Raw genomic sequence first — 14,919 nt, forward strand, 5'->3', positions numbered from 1 at the left:
ACTATAGTCACATTGATGAAGGTCTAGCAAACTGAGATTTGGAAAGCTGTTTAGGGGGTTCCACACATTAAAAAATGGTGCCTATGTAACTTATAACATGGATAGAACATTGTGGTTATTGGTAGATTTCTTTTTTTTTAACACCAAACTAGCAGAACTACAGGGTAAAGAAAAATACTTCTAACTACTTCTTCCCACAAAGATGATATTTTATTGGCAGAAAATGCCCACTTAGCCAATCACTAGTGGTGACTAGTGTTGGGCGCGAATATTTGCATTTCAAATTTTTATCGCAAATATTGCAAATTCGCAAATATTGAGAATATATTCGCTATATATTTGAAATTACGAATATTCACTTTTTTCCGCATATGCTCATATTCGCATATTCCTTCTTTTCACTTGTGGGCCAACTAAAATGATCCAAATACACTTGTCAGAGGTTACCACCAACATCCCTAGCAACCAATAGTAAAGTTGCCCACCCCCTCACTGTTTTCTTCTTCGACTATGCGAATATGACGAATACACGAAATTTGAGAATATAGGACGAATATTCGTCTATATATTCAGAAAATATCGCGAATTCGAATATGGGCAATGCCGCTCATCACTAGTGGTGACCTGCCTCAGCCAGTGGATTCCAGAACAGACATTTCCTGTGTGTCGAGATGAAAGCAGGAAGTGTTGACGAGTGGGGACTGGACACCATCAGGACAGCAGCAGGGATCAGGCAGGTGGGCATAACTTGTGGATTTGCCAAATTCCCATTTAAGTCTATGGGACTTCTGTCAAATCCTTCTCCTGATCATTGTAATCCTGGGCTACAAAGTTCCTAAAGATTTAAACAGATATCCTGCCATCGCACCATCATAGCGGTTATGCTTTAAGCCAGCCTGATCACCCTTAGGCTACCTTCCTTTCTACCACTATCCAAAGTATATTGTTAACCGGGATCTTGGTAAAAAGGTATCGCAACATATACTGTTGCAAAATATCGGTGGGCTGATTACATTTAAAGAAGGCCTGTGGTTTTATTTACATTAGCTTTTAGGTTCCCTGCCTTCTCTATGTGCAGCACTATAACTGCCCATGATATAAATATTCTAATTTCTTCACTCTCTAGTTCTAGTGACCCCCTCAGCTTGCGGCACTGAACTCTATAGTGCGTCAGCTCTGCCCAGCAAATTACAATGGGGGCCGAAATATTCAGCACTATGCCCTTAGTGCATCAGGACTTAAAGGGATATTTCAGGCCAAAACTTTTTTTTATATATATATATCAACTGACTTCGGAAAGTTAAACAGATTTGTAAATTACTTCTGTTAAAAAATCTTAATCCTTCCAATAGTTATTAGCTTCTGAAGTTGAGTTGTTGTTTTCTGTCTAACTGCTTTCTGATGACTCATGTCCCGGGAGCTGTGCAGTTCCTATGGGGATATTCTCCCATCATGCACAGCTCCCGGGACGTGACATCATCATTGAGCAGTTAGACAGAAAATTTCAGAAGCTAATAACTATTGGAAAGATTAAGATTTTTTAATAGAAGTAATTTACAAATCTGTTTAACTTTCTGGAGCCAGTTGATATATATAAAAAAAGTTTTTTCCTGGATAACCCCTTAAACAGTTTAGCGCAACTCAAAGGGAAAGGGAGCTGAAATATTTAGCTCTATACACTCTATACACTGTGCCGAGCTGAGGTCCCACCTGTATTTCCTGACACTTTTGTCTTTGCCAGGATGCTGCAGGAGACAATCTGCAAGCAGGACTGCAGGCAGGATCAGAAGGAGGACCCCTGGTCGCCAAACTTTTAGGGGTTAATTTAACAGATTTTTACAAATTTTATTAAGCATATTAGAAAAATATTCATTCAAATCTATATTACATTCATTTGTATTACAAATGACAGATACCATTTAAATATAGGTGGTTGATCAATCTACTAGCATAAACAACTAAATCTGAGTGGTTCTTCTAGCATATTGATGCTAGATACAGCATATGTACATGTTGCCGGTCTGCATAAAGAAATTGTGATGTATAGCCCCCAGTCTCGAGGACATGACAAGTTTTTTGCAAGGAAAAGCAACAGGAGGAAAAGGAAAAAAAAAAAAAAAGCAAAATTCTGGAAATGCAACAATGACTCTCTTGTCCTCCCATCTCGTCACCATATCCCATCCTCATTTCCCATCCTAATATCCGGTCTTAGTATCCCAACCCCATATCCTGTCCTCATATTCCCACCCTCAGGTGGGGCTGAGCTGGGATGAAGAGAGGACATGGCTTTGTGGTGATGTGGCTTTGTGGTAATGTGGCTGGCAAGCCAGACCAACACATTTACCCAGAAATGTGGAGCCTGTGGAGTAAGGTGGAGCTGTGATGAAGAGATTGTGATTGAAGGACCTGTGATGTGGGTATAACAGGCTAAAATTGTGTTTTTTGGCCTTGCAAAAAAGAAGGGGTGTGGCTAGCGGGAGGGGTGTGACTTATAAGCTGGACCAACACACTCACCAGAAGATTCAGAGAAGAGCTTGTGGAGTAAGTAAATGGAAATCCCATAGACTTTCATGGGACATTAGACAAAAACCTCGACCCTCACAAATGGGGGTGTTACGCCGAGCGCTCCGGGTCCCCGCTCCTCCCCGGAGCGCTCGCAACTTCCTCGCAATCGCAGCGCCCCGGTCAGACCTGCTGACCGGGTGCGCTGCGATACCTCTCCCAGCCGGGATGCGATTCGCGATGCGGGTGGCGCCAGCTCGCGATGCGCACCCCGGCTCCCGTACCTGACTCGCTCTCCGTCAGTTCTGTCCCGGCGCGCGCGGCCCCGCTCCTTAGGGCGCGCGCGCGCCGGGTCTCTACGATTTAAAGGGCCACTGCGCCGCTGATTGGCGCAGTTAGCTTAATTAGTTTATTCACCTGTGCACTTCCCTATATAACCTCACTTCCCCTTTCCTTCCTTGCCGGATCTTGTTGCCATCGTGCCAGTGAAAGCGTTTCCCAGTGTGTTCCTAGCCTGTGTTCCAGACCTCCTGCCGTTGCCCCTGACTACGATCCTTGCTGCCTGCCCCGACCTTCTGCTACGTCCGACCTTGCTCTTGTCTACTCCCTTGTACCGCGCCTATCTTCAGCAGTCTGAGAGGTTGAGCCGTTGCTAGTGGATACGACCTGGTTGCTACCGCCGCTGCAAGACCATCCCGCTTTGCGGCGGGCTCTGGTGAAAACCAGTAGCAGCTTAGAACCGGTCCACTAGCACGGTCCACGCCAATCTCTCTCTGGCACAGAGGATCCACCTCCTGCCAGCCGAATCGTGACAGTAGATCCGGCCATGGATCCCGCTGAAGTTCCACTGCCAGTTGTCGCCGACCTCACCACAGTGGTCGCCCAGCAGTCGCAACAGATAGAGCAACAAGGCCACCAGCTGTCTCAACTGACCGTGATGCTACAGCAGCTACTACCACAGCTTCAGCAATCATCTCCTCCGCCAGCTCCTGCACCTCCTCCACAGCGAGTGGCCGCTTCCGGCCTACGACTTTCCTTGCCGGATAAATTTGATGGGGACTCTAAGTTTTGCCGTGGCTTTCTTTCACAATGTTCCCTGCACTTGGAGATGATGTCGGACCAGTTTCCTACTGAAAGGTCTAAGGTGGCTTTCGTAGTCAGCCTTCTGTCTGGGAAAGCTCTGTCATGGGCCACACCGCTCTGGGACCGCAATGACCCCGTCACTGCCTCTGTACACTCCTTCTTCTCGGAAATTCGAAGTGTCTTTGAGGAACCTGCCCGAGCCTCTTCTGCTGAGACTGCCCTGCTGAACCTGGTCCAGGGTAATTCTTCCGTTGGCGAGTACGCCATCCAATTCCGTACTCTTGCTTCCGAATTATCCTGGAATAATGAGGCCCTCTGCGCGACCTTTAAAAAAGGCCTATCCAGCAACATTAAAGATGTTCTGGCCGCACGAGAAATTCCTGCTAACCTGCATGAACTCATTCATCTTGCCACTCGCATTGACATGCGTTTTTCCGAAAGGCGTCAGGAGCTCCGCCAGGATATGGACTTTGTTCGCACGAGGCGTTTTTTCTCCCCGGCTCCTCTCTCCTCTGGTCCTCTGCAATCCGTTCCTGTGCCTCCCGCCGTGGAGGCTATGCAAGTTGACCGGTCTCGCTTGACACCTCAAGAGAGGACACGACGCCGCATGGAGAATCTTTGCCTGTACTGTGCCGGTACCGAACACTTCCTGAAGGATTGTCCTATCCGTCCTCCCCGCCTGGAAAGACGTACGCTGACTCCGCACAAAGGTGAGACAGTTCTTGATGTCAACTCTGCTTCTCCACGCCTTACTGTGCCTGTGCGGATATCTGCCTCTACCTTCTCCTTCTCTACTAAGGCCTTCTTGGATTCCGGATCTGCAGGAAATTTTATTTTGGCCTCTCTCATCAACAGGTTCAACATCCCAGTGACCAGTCTCGCCAGACCCCTCTACATCAATTGTGTTAACAATGAAAGATTGGACTGTGCCGTGCGTTACCGCACGGAACCCCTCCTAATGTGCATCGGACCTCATCACGAAAAAATTGAGTTTTTGGTCCTCTCCAATTGCACTTCCGAAATTCTCCTTGGACTACCGTGGCTTCAACGCCATTCCCCAACCCTTGATTGGTCCACAGGAGAGATCAAGAGCTGGGGTACTTCTTGTTTCAAGGACTGTCTTAAACCGGTTCCCAGTACTCCCTGCCGTGACCCTGTGGTTCCCCCTGTAACCGGTCTTCCTAAGGCTTATATGGACTATGCTGACGTATTTTGCAAAAAGCAAGCTGAGACTCTACCTCCTCACAGGCCTTTTGACTGTCCTATTGACCTCCTCCCGGGCACTACTCCACCCCGGGGCAGAATTTATCCTCTGTCCGCCCCAGAGACGCTTGCTATGTCTGAATACATCCAGGAAAATTTAAAAAAGGGGTTTATCCGCAAATCCTCCTCTCCTGCCGGAGCTGGATTTTTCTTTGTGTCCAAAAAAGATGGCTCCCTACGTCCTTGCATTGATTACCGCGGACTTAATAAAATCACGGTAAAAAACCGCAACCCCCTACCTCTTATCTCTGAACTCTTTGATCGCCTTCAAGGTGCTCACATCTTTACCAAACTGGACTTAAGAGGTGCATATAATCTCATCCGCATCAGGGAGGGGGACGAATGGAAAACTGCATTTAACACCAGAGATGGACACTTTGAGTATCTGGTCATGCCCTTTGGCCTGTGCAACGCCCCTGCCGTCTTCCAAGACTTTGTTAATGAAATTTTTCGTGATCTCTTATATTCCTGTGTTGTTGTGTATCTGGACGATATTCTGATTTTTTCTGCCAACTTAGAAGAACATCGCCAGCATGTCCGCATGGTTCTTCAGAGACTTCGAGACAATCAACTCTATGCCAAAATGGAGAAATGTCTGTTTGAATGTCAATCTCTTCCTTTCCTAGGATACTTGGTCTCTGGCCAGGGACTACAAATGGACCCAGATAAACTCTCTGCCGTCTTAGATTGGCCACGCCCCTCCGGACTACGTGCTATCCAACGTTTTTTGGGGTTCGTCAATTATTACAGACAATTCATTCCACATTTTTCCACTATTGTGGCTCCTATCGTGGCTTTAACCAAGAAGAATGCCAATCCTAAGTCCTGGTCTCCCCAAGCGGAAGATGCATTTAAACGGCTCAAGTCTGCCTTTTCTTCTGCTCCCGTGCTCTCCAGACCTGACCCATCTAAACCCTTCCTATTGGAGGTTGATGCCTCCTCAGTGGGAGCTGGAGCGGTCCTTCTACAAAAAAATTCTTCCGGGCATGCTGTCACTTGTGGGTTTTTTTCTAGGACCTTCTCTCTGGCAGAGAGGAACTACTCCATCGGGGATCGAGAACTACTGGCCATTAAATTGGCACTTGAGGAATGGAGGCATCTGCTGGAGGGATCAAAATTTCCAGTTATCATTTTCACCGATCACAAGAATCTCTCCTATCTCCAGTCTGCCCAACGGCTGAATCCTCGCCAGGCCAGGTGGTCGTTGTTCTTTGCCCGTTTTAACTTTGAAATTCATTTTCGCCCTGCCGACAAGAACATTAGGGCCGATGCTCTCTCTCGTTCCTCGGATGCCTCGGAAGTAGAGGTCTCTCCGCAACACATCATTCCTCCTGACTGTCTGATCTCCTCTTCTCCAGCCTCCATCAGGCAAACTCCTCCAGGGAAGACCTTCGTTTCTCCACGCCAACGTCTCGGGATTCTCAAATGGGGTCACTCCTCCCACCTCGCAGGCCATGCGGGCATCAAAAAGTCCTTGCAACTCATCTCTCGTTTCTATTGGTGGCCGACTCTGGAAACAGATGTTGTTGATTTTGTGCGGGCCTGTACTGTCTGTGCCCGGGATAAGACTCCTCGCCAGAAGCCTGCTGGTCTCCTTCACCCTCTGCCTGTCCCCGAACAGCCTTGGTCTCTGATTGGTATGGACTTTATTACAGACCTACCCCCATCCCGTGGCAACACTGTTGTTTGGGTGGTCGTTGATCGATTTTCCAAGATGGCACATTTTATTCCTCTTCCTGGTCTTCCTTCAGCGCCTCAGTTGGCAAAACAATTTTTTGTACACATTTTTTGTCTTCACGGTTTGCCCACGCAGATTGTCTCGGATAGAGGTGTCCAATTCGTGTCAAAATTCTGGAGGGCTCTCTGTAAACAACTCAAGATTAAATTAAACTTCTCTTCTGCTTATCATCCTCAATCCAATGGGCAAGTAGAAAGAATTAACCAGGTCCTGGGTGACTATTTACGGCATTTTGTTTCCTCCCGCCAGGATGACTGGGCAGATCTTCTACCTTGGGCCGAATTCTCGTACAACTTTAGAGTCTCTGAATCTTCTGCTAAATCCCCATTTTTCGTGGTGTACGGCCATCACCCTCTTCCCCCCCTCCCTATTCCCTTGTCCTCTGGTTTGCCCGCTGTAGATGAAGTGACTCGTGATCTTTCCACCATATGGAAAGAGACCCAAAATTCTCTTTTACAGGCTTCATCTCGCATGAAAAAGTTTGCCGATAAGAAAAGAAGAGCTCCCCCCATCTTTGCTCCCGGAGACAAGGTATGGCTCTCCGCTAAATATGTCCGCTTTCGTGTCCCCAGTTACAAACTGGGACCACGCTATCTTGGTCCTTTCAAAGTCTTGTGCCAGATTAATCCTGTCTCTTACAAACTCCTTCTTCCTCCTTCTCTTCGTATTCCCAATGCCTTCCATGTCTCTCTCCTTAAACCACTCATCATCAACCGTTTCTCTCCCAAACTTGTTTCTCCCACTCCTGTTTCCGGTTCTTCTGACATCTTCTCCGTAAAGGAGATACTGGCCTCCAAGACGGTCAGAGGAAAAATACTTTTTTTGGTAGATTGGGAGGGCTGTGGTCCTGAAGAGAGATCCTGGGAACCTGAGGACAACATCCTAGACAAAAGTCTGGTCCTCAGGTTCTCAGGCTCCAAGAAGAGGGGGAGACCCAAGGGGGGGGTACTGTTACGCCGAGCGCTCCGGGTCCCCGCTCCTCCCCGGAGCGCTCGCAACTTCCTCGCAATCGCAGCGCCCCGGTCAGACCTGCTGACCGGGTGCGCTGCGATACCTCTCCCAGCCGGGATGCGATTCGCGATGCGCGTGGCGCCCGCTCGCGATGCGCACCCCGGCTCCCGTACCTGACTCGCTCTCCGTCAGTCCTGTCCCAGCGCGCGCGGCCCCGCTCCTTAGGGCGCGCGCGCGCCGGGTCTCTACGATTTAAAGGGCCACTGCGCCGCTGATTGGCGCAGTTGGCTTAATTAGTTTATTCACCTGTGCACTTCCCTATATAACCTCACTTCCCCTTTCCTTCCTTGCCGGATCTTGTTGCCATTGTGCCAGTGAAAGCGTTTCCCAGTGTGTTCCTAGCCTGTGTTCCAGACCTCCTGCCGTTGCCCCTGACTACGATCCTTGCTGCCTGCCCCGACCTTCTGCTACGTCCGACCTTGCTCTTGTCTACTCCCTTGTACCGCGCCTATCTTCAGCAGTCTGAGAGGTTGAGCCGTTGCTAGTGGATATGACCTGGTTGCTACCGCCGCTGCAAGACCATCCCGCTTTGCGGCGGGCTCTGGTGAAAACTAGTAGCAGCTTAGAACCGGTCCACTAGCACGGTCCACGCCAATCCCTCTCTGGCACAGAGGATCCACCTCCTGCCAGCCGAATCGTGACAGGGGGTGGGTTGGGGTTAATTTAACTATCCTATATTTTTAGTTGCCATATGTACCAAGTTTACTTGAAATATCTCCAGCCATTTGGAAGTGATACTGGAATCAGGGACGGTTTTAGACTAAGTGTGGCCCTGGGCAAAATTAAATATGGGGCCCCCAAATTGCATGACCAAAGATTTTCCTGGTTTCCTCTGTTTTGTGATACAGAATACATAGCACTAGGTTACTGATTACACACCATATGAATACGGCCTGAGATCCCAATGAGGGGAAAAGCATCTAACCATAACACAAACGTATCAGGGTCCAAATCTAAGATCTATAGTACATATTTTCTGTGTGTAAGAGAAAGTTCACACAATCATAACTAGCAGTAGGTTTCCACTGCAAGTTACGCTACCATGCACTTGTTTGGGCACATGGACAGTCCGCAGTGGCAGGTTTGCAGACCCGTTAAAATGAACGGTAGTGTTACCCGCACAGGTTTTTCTGCAGTGGGAAACCGGCTGCTAGTTACGAGCGTGTGAATGTACCCTGAAGGGGAACTTCAGTAAAAAAAATGTATCCACCATGTCCGGGCTGCCAGAATAAAAATAATAAACTTTAACTAACCTTTCACCGCTCCCCTGTTGCCGCCAATATCGCAGTTCCCTCCTCCGGCCCTGGTATTCTTCTGGCTTTTGGTGCCCGATTAAAATAATATATAATGTTATTGATCCCATACAGTGAACTGTGTATGCGTAAAAAGAAACAACCTCAAATTGCCGCTTTTTGGTCACATCATTTATTTCAGAAAATAAAATAAAAAGTGATCAAAAAGTCACATATACGCAAAAGTGAAACCAATAACAACTACAGATAACAGGGGTCAGAATAGGGCAATTTAACATACTGATTGTTACGCCGAGCGCTCCGGGTCCCTGCTCCTCCCCGGAGCGCTCGCGGCGTTCTCCTCTCTGCAGCGCCCCGATCAGACCCGCTGACCGGGAGCGCTGCACTGACATTCACGATGGGGATGTGATTCGCATAGCGGGACGCGCCCGCTCGCGAATCGCATCCCAAGCCCCTTACCCGTCCCGGTCCTCGGATGTCACGTTCTGGCGCGCGCGTCTCCGCTCCGCTGGGCGCGCGCGCGCCAGCTCTCTAAGATTTAAAGGGCCAGTGCACCAATGAGTGGTGCCTGGCCCAATCAGCCTAATTAGCTTCCACCCGCTCCCTGTCCATATAACCTCACTTCCCCTTCACTTCCTAGCCGGATCTTGTTGCCTTGTGCCAGAGAAAGCGTTTAGTGTATGTCCATAGCCTGTGTTCCAGACCTTCTGCTGTTGCCCCTGACTACGACCCTTGCTGTCTGCCCTGACCTTCTGCTACGTCCGACCTTGCTTTTGCCTTGTCCTTTTGTACCGCGCCTATCTCAGCAGTCAGAGAGGTTGAGCCGTTGCCGGTGGATACGAACTGGTTGCTACCGCCGCTGCAAGACCATCCTGCTTTGCGGCGGGCTCTGGTGAATACCAGTAGCAACTTAGAACCGGTCCGCCGGCACGGTCCACGCCAATCCCTCTCTGACACAGAGGATCCACCTCCAGCTTGCCGAATCCTAACAGTAGATCCGGCCATGGATCCCGCTGAGGTGCCGCTGCCAAGTCTCGCTGACCTTCCCACGGTGGTCGCCCAGCAATCTCAGCAGATTGCCCAACAAGGACAGCAGCTGTCGCAGTTGACCGCCATGTTACAGCAACTTCTGCCACTGCTACAGCAGCAACCATCTCCACCGCCAGCTCCTGCACCTCCTCCGCAGCGAGTGGCCGCTCCTAGCCTCCGCTTGTCCCTGCCAGACAAATTTGATGGGGACTCTAGACTCTGCCGTGGTTTCCTGTCTCAATGTTCCCTACATATGGAGATGTTGTCGGACCAATTTCCTACAGAACGGTCTAAGGTGGCTTTCGTAGTTAGTCTTCTGTCTGGAAAGGCCTTGTCTTGGGCCACACCGCTCTGGGACCGCAATGATCCTGCCACAGCCTCAGTCCAGTCCTTCTTCGCTGAAGTCCGTAGTGTCTTCGAGGAACCAGCCCGAGCTTCTTCTGCCGAAACTGCCTTGCTGAACCTGGTCCAGGGAAATTCTTCTGTAGGCGAATACGCCATCAAATTTCGTCCCTCTGCGCGACCTTTAAAAAAGGCCTATCCAGCAACATCAAAGATGTACTGGCCGCACGAGAAATTCCAGCTAACCTGTCAGAACTTATCCTTTTGGCCACCCGCATTGACAAGCGTTTTTCTGAAAGACACCAGGAGCTCCGCCAGGAAAAGGACCTTGATCTCTGGGCACCTCTCTCCCAGTATCCTTTGCAATCCACACCTGTGCCTCCCGACGAGTAGGCTATGCAAGTGGATCGGTCTCGCCTGACCCATGAAGAGAGGACTCACCGCAGAGATAAAAATTTATGTCTGTACTGCGCTAGCACCGAACATTTCTTGGTGGATTGCCCTATTCGTCCTCCACGTCTGGGAAACGCATGCACGCACCCTGTTCAAATAGGAGTGACGTCCCTTGGTGTGAATTCTGCTTCTCCACGTCTCACTGTGCCCTTGTGGATTGCTCCTTCTGTCAACTCCTCCTTCTCAGCTGTGGCCTTTTTGGACTCTGGTTCTGCTGGAAATTTTATTCTGGCCTCTTTGGTTAACAGGTTCTGCATCCCGGTGACCCGTCTCGTCAAGCCGCTCTATATTTCTTCGGTCAACGGAGTGAAGTTGGACTGCACTGTGCGTTACCGCACAGAGCCCTTGCTTATGAGCATTGGACTGCATCACGAGAAAATAGAATTTCTTGTTTTGCCCAACTGCACCGCTGAAGTTCTCCCACCCTTGACTGGACCACTGGGGAGATCAAGAATTGGGGTCCTGCTTGTCACAAACGATGCCTCACATCTGCTCCTCATAGCCCCCTTCCTGGTGACACTCTGCCCCGTGACAAGCTTCACCCAATGAGTGGTGCCTAGCCCAATCAGCCTAATTAGCTTCCACCTGCTCCCTGTCCATATTACCTCACTTCCCCTTCACTTCCTGGCCGGATCTTGTTGCCTTGTGCCAGAGAAAGCGTTTAGTGTATGTCCATAGCCTGTGTTCCAGACCTTCTGCTGTTGCCCCTGACTACGACCCTTGCTGCCTGCCCTGACCTTCTGCTACGTCCGACCTTGCTTTTGCCTTGTCCTTTTGTACCGCGCCTATCTCAGCAGTCAGAGAGGTTGAGCCGTTGCCGGTGGATACGACCTGGTTGCCACCGCCGCTGCAAGACCATCCTGCTTTGCGGCGGGCTCTGGTGAATACCAGTAGCAACTTAGAATCGGTCCGCCGGCACGGTCCACGCCAATCCCGCTCTGACACAGAGGATCCACCTCCAGCTTGCCGAATCCTAACAGTAGATCCGGCCATGTATCCCGCTGAGGTGCCGCTGTCAAGTCTCGCTGACCTACCCACGGTGGTCGCCCAGCAATCTCAGCAGATTGCCCAACAAGGACAGCAGCTGTCGCAGTTGACCGCCATGTTACAGCAACTTCTGCCACTGCTACAGCAGCAACCATCTCCACCGCCAGCTCCTGCACCTCCTCCGCAGCGAGTGGCCGCTCCTAGCCTCTGCTTGTCCCTGCCGGACAAATTTGATGGGGACTCTAGACTCTGCCGTGGTTTCCTGTCTCAATGTTCCCTACATATGGAGATGTTGTCGGACCAATTTCCTACAGAACGGTCTAAGGTGGCTTTCATAGTTAGTCTTCTGTCTGGAAAGGCCTTGTCTTGGGCCACATCGCTCTGGGACCGCAATGATCCTGCCACAGCCTCAGTCCAGTCCTTCTTCGCTGAAGTCCGTAGTGTCTTCGAGGAACCAGCCCGAGCTTCTTCTGCCGAAACTGCCTTGCTGAACCTGGTCCAGGGAAATTCTTCTGTAGGCGAATATGCCATCTAATTTCGTCCCTCTGCGCGACCTTTAAAAAAGGCCTATCCAGCAACATCAAAGATGTACTGGCCGCACGAGAAATTCCAGCTAACCTGTCAGAACTTATCCTTTTGGCCACCCGCATTGACAAGCGTTTTTTCTGAAAGACACCAGGAGCTCCGTCAGGAAAAGGACCTTGATCTCTGGGCACCTCTCTCCCAGTATCCTTTGCAATCCACCCCTGTGCCTCCCGCCGAGTAGGCTATGCAAGTGGATCGGTCTCGCCTGACCCATGAAGAGAGGACTCACCGCAGAGATAAAAATTTATGTCTGTACTGCGTTAGTACCGAACATTTCTTGGTGGATTGCCCTATTCGTCCTCCACGTCTGGGAAACGCATGCACGCACCCTGTTCAAATAGGAGTGACGTCCCTTGGTGTGAATTCTGCTTCTCCACGTCTCACTGTGCCCTTGCGGATTGCTCCTTCTGTCAACTCCTCCTTCTCAGCTGTGGCCTTTTTGGACTCTGGTTCTGCTGGAAATTTTATTCTGGCCTCTTTGGTTAACAGGTTTTGCATCCCGGTGACCCGTCTCGTCAAGCCGCTCTATATTTCTTCGGTCAACGGAGTGAAGTTGGACTGCACTGTGCGTTACCGCACAGAGCCCTTGCTTATGAGCATTGGACTGCATCACGAGAAAATTGAATTTTTTGTTTTGCCCAACTGCACCTCTGAAGTTCTCCCACCCTTGACTGGACCACTGGGGAGATCAAGAATTGGGGTCCTGCTTGTCACAAACGATGCCTCACATCTGCTCCTCATAGCCCCCTTCCTGGTGACACTCTGCCCCGTGACAAGCTTCACCCAATGAGTGGTGCCTAGCCCAATCAGCCTAATTAGCTTCCACCTGCTCCCTGTCCATATTACCTCACTTCCCCTTCACTTCCTGGCCGGATCTTGTTGCCTTGTGCCAGAGAAAGCGTTTAGTGTATGTCCATAGCCTGTGTTCCAGACCTTCTGCTGTTGCCCCTGACTACGACCCTTGCTGCCTGCCCTGACCTTCTGCTACGTCCGACCTTGCTCTTGCCTTGTCCTTTTGTACTGCGCCTATCTCAGCAGTCAGAGAGGTTGAGTCGTTGCCAGTGGATACGACCTGGTTGCTACCGCCGCTGCAAGACCATTCTGCTTTGCGGCGGGCTCTGGTGAATACCAGTAGTAACTTAGAACCGGTCCGCCGGCACTGTCCACGCCAATCCCTCTCTGACACAGAGGATCCACCTCCAGCTTGCCGAATCCTAACACTGATATTTAAAAAAAATTATGAGTTTTTATTTAAAACCAATATAATAATAGTAAAGCATGTAACCACGGGTATCATTTTAATCATATTGACCTACAGAATAAAGAAAATATGGACTTTTTAATGTAAAGTGTACTGCTTAAAAATCATACCCCCCAAAAGCTGCAAAATTGTGGTATTCTTTTAAATTTCCCCACAAAATAAAAAAACTTTTGGGTTCGCTGTCCATTTTATGGTCAAATGAGTGATGTCATTACAAAGTACAATTTGGTCATGCAAAAAAAAAAAAAAAGCCTCATATGGCTCTGTGGATGGAAATATGAGAGTCATGACTCTCAAGGAGATGAGGAGGAAAACCGAAAATGCAAAAATAAAACCCAGCTGTGTCCGGAGTGGTTAAAATATTAAATCACACCCCCACTCCCCATTTCTCAGGTGTAACAACACACTGCTCCCCATGGCACCCCCCCCCCCATCCTTTCCCCTTACCTTCTACTCTCCTCTCTTATGTTTGTTAAACCCATACACAGCATACACAGACTTACTATGTATTATCTTCCAAGACCTGGGATGACTCCTATTGGCTTAGAGTCCTGATGACATCACCAAAGGTCCTAGAAGATCCAAATTAAGTGTGTGTGCTGTCTATGGGCTCTGTGCAGCCCGGACAGCTTTGGGGCTATGTTGTCACTGCTGTATTCAGGGATGGACTGGGAATAAAAACCAGCCCTGGACATATTTGCAAACCAGCCCTACAGCCACTGGCATCTGGATTTATTCCTCTTTCTTTTTTTTTTTTTTTTGTGTGTGGAGATATATATATATATATATATATATATATATATATATATATATATGTATATATATATATATATATATATATATATATATACCGCATTTATCGGGGTATACCACGCACCGGCCTATAACATTCACCCTCGTTTTACCAAGGATATTTGGGTAAAAAAAGTTTTTACCCAAATACCGGTATCCATGGTAAAATGAGGGTGCGTGTGTGTGCGTGTATACCCCGATACACCCCCAGGAAAGGCAGGGGGAGAGAGGCCGTCGTTGCCCGCTTCTCTCCCCCTGCCTTTCCTGGGGTCTAGAGCCCTGCTGCCGCCGCTTCTCTCCCCCTGGCTATCTGCGGCGCTGCCCGTTCTCTCCCCCTGACTATCGGTGCCCCATTGCCGGCGCCGATAGCCAGGGGGAGAGAAGCGGCGCCGGCAATTGGGCAGCGGTGCCGACAGCCAGGGGGAGAGAAGGGGCAGCGGCACCCATTGCCAGCGCAGCTGCCCTGTTGCCTCCCCCCATCCCCAGTTGCATAATTATCTGTTGCTGGGGTCGGGTCCGCGCTGCTTCAGGCATCCGGTGTGTGTTCCCTGCGTCGTTGCTATGCACTGCACGGCGCGGCGCACTGACTTCATGCGCCGCGCCATGCAGCGCATAGCAAC

The 14,919-nt window shown here is 49.7% G+C and overlaps 1 protein-coding gene across 2 annotated transcripts in view; it reads right to left on the reverse strand.

The window, feature by feature from the left end:
* The window catches only part of EPHA6 (EPH receptor A6), a 1,030,110-nt gene that overhangs the window by 283,235 nt on the left and 731,956 nt on the right, over nucleotides 1-14,919 (reverse strand). The window lies entirely within an intron of this gene.

This window comes from Hyla sarda, chromosome 2 (genome assembly GCF_029499605.1).
Source record: "Hyla sarda isolate aHylSar1 chromosome 2, aHylSar1.hap1, whole genome shotgun sequence".
NCBI lineage: Eukaryota > Metazoa > Chordata > Amphibia > Anura > Hylidae > Hyla > Hyla sarda.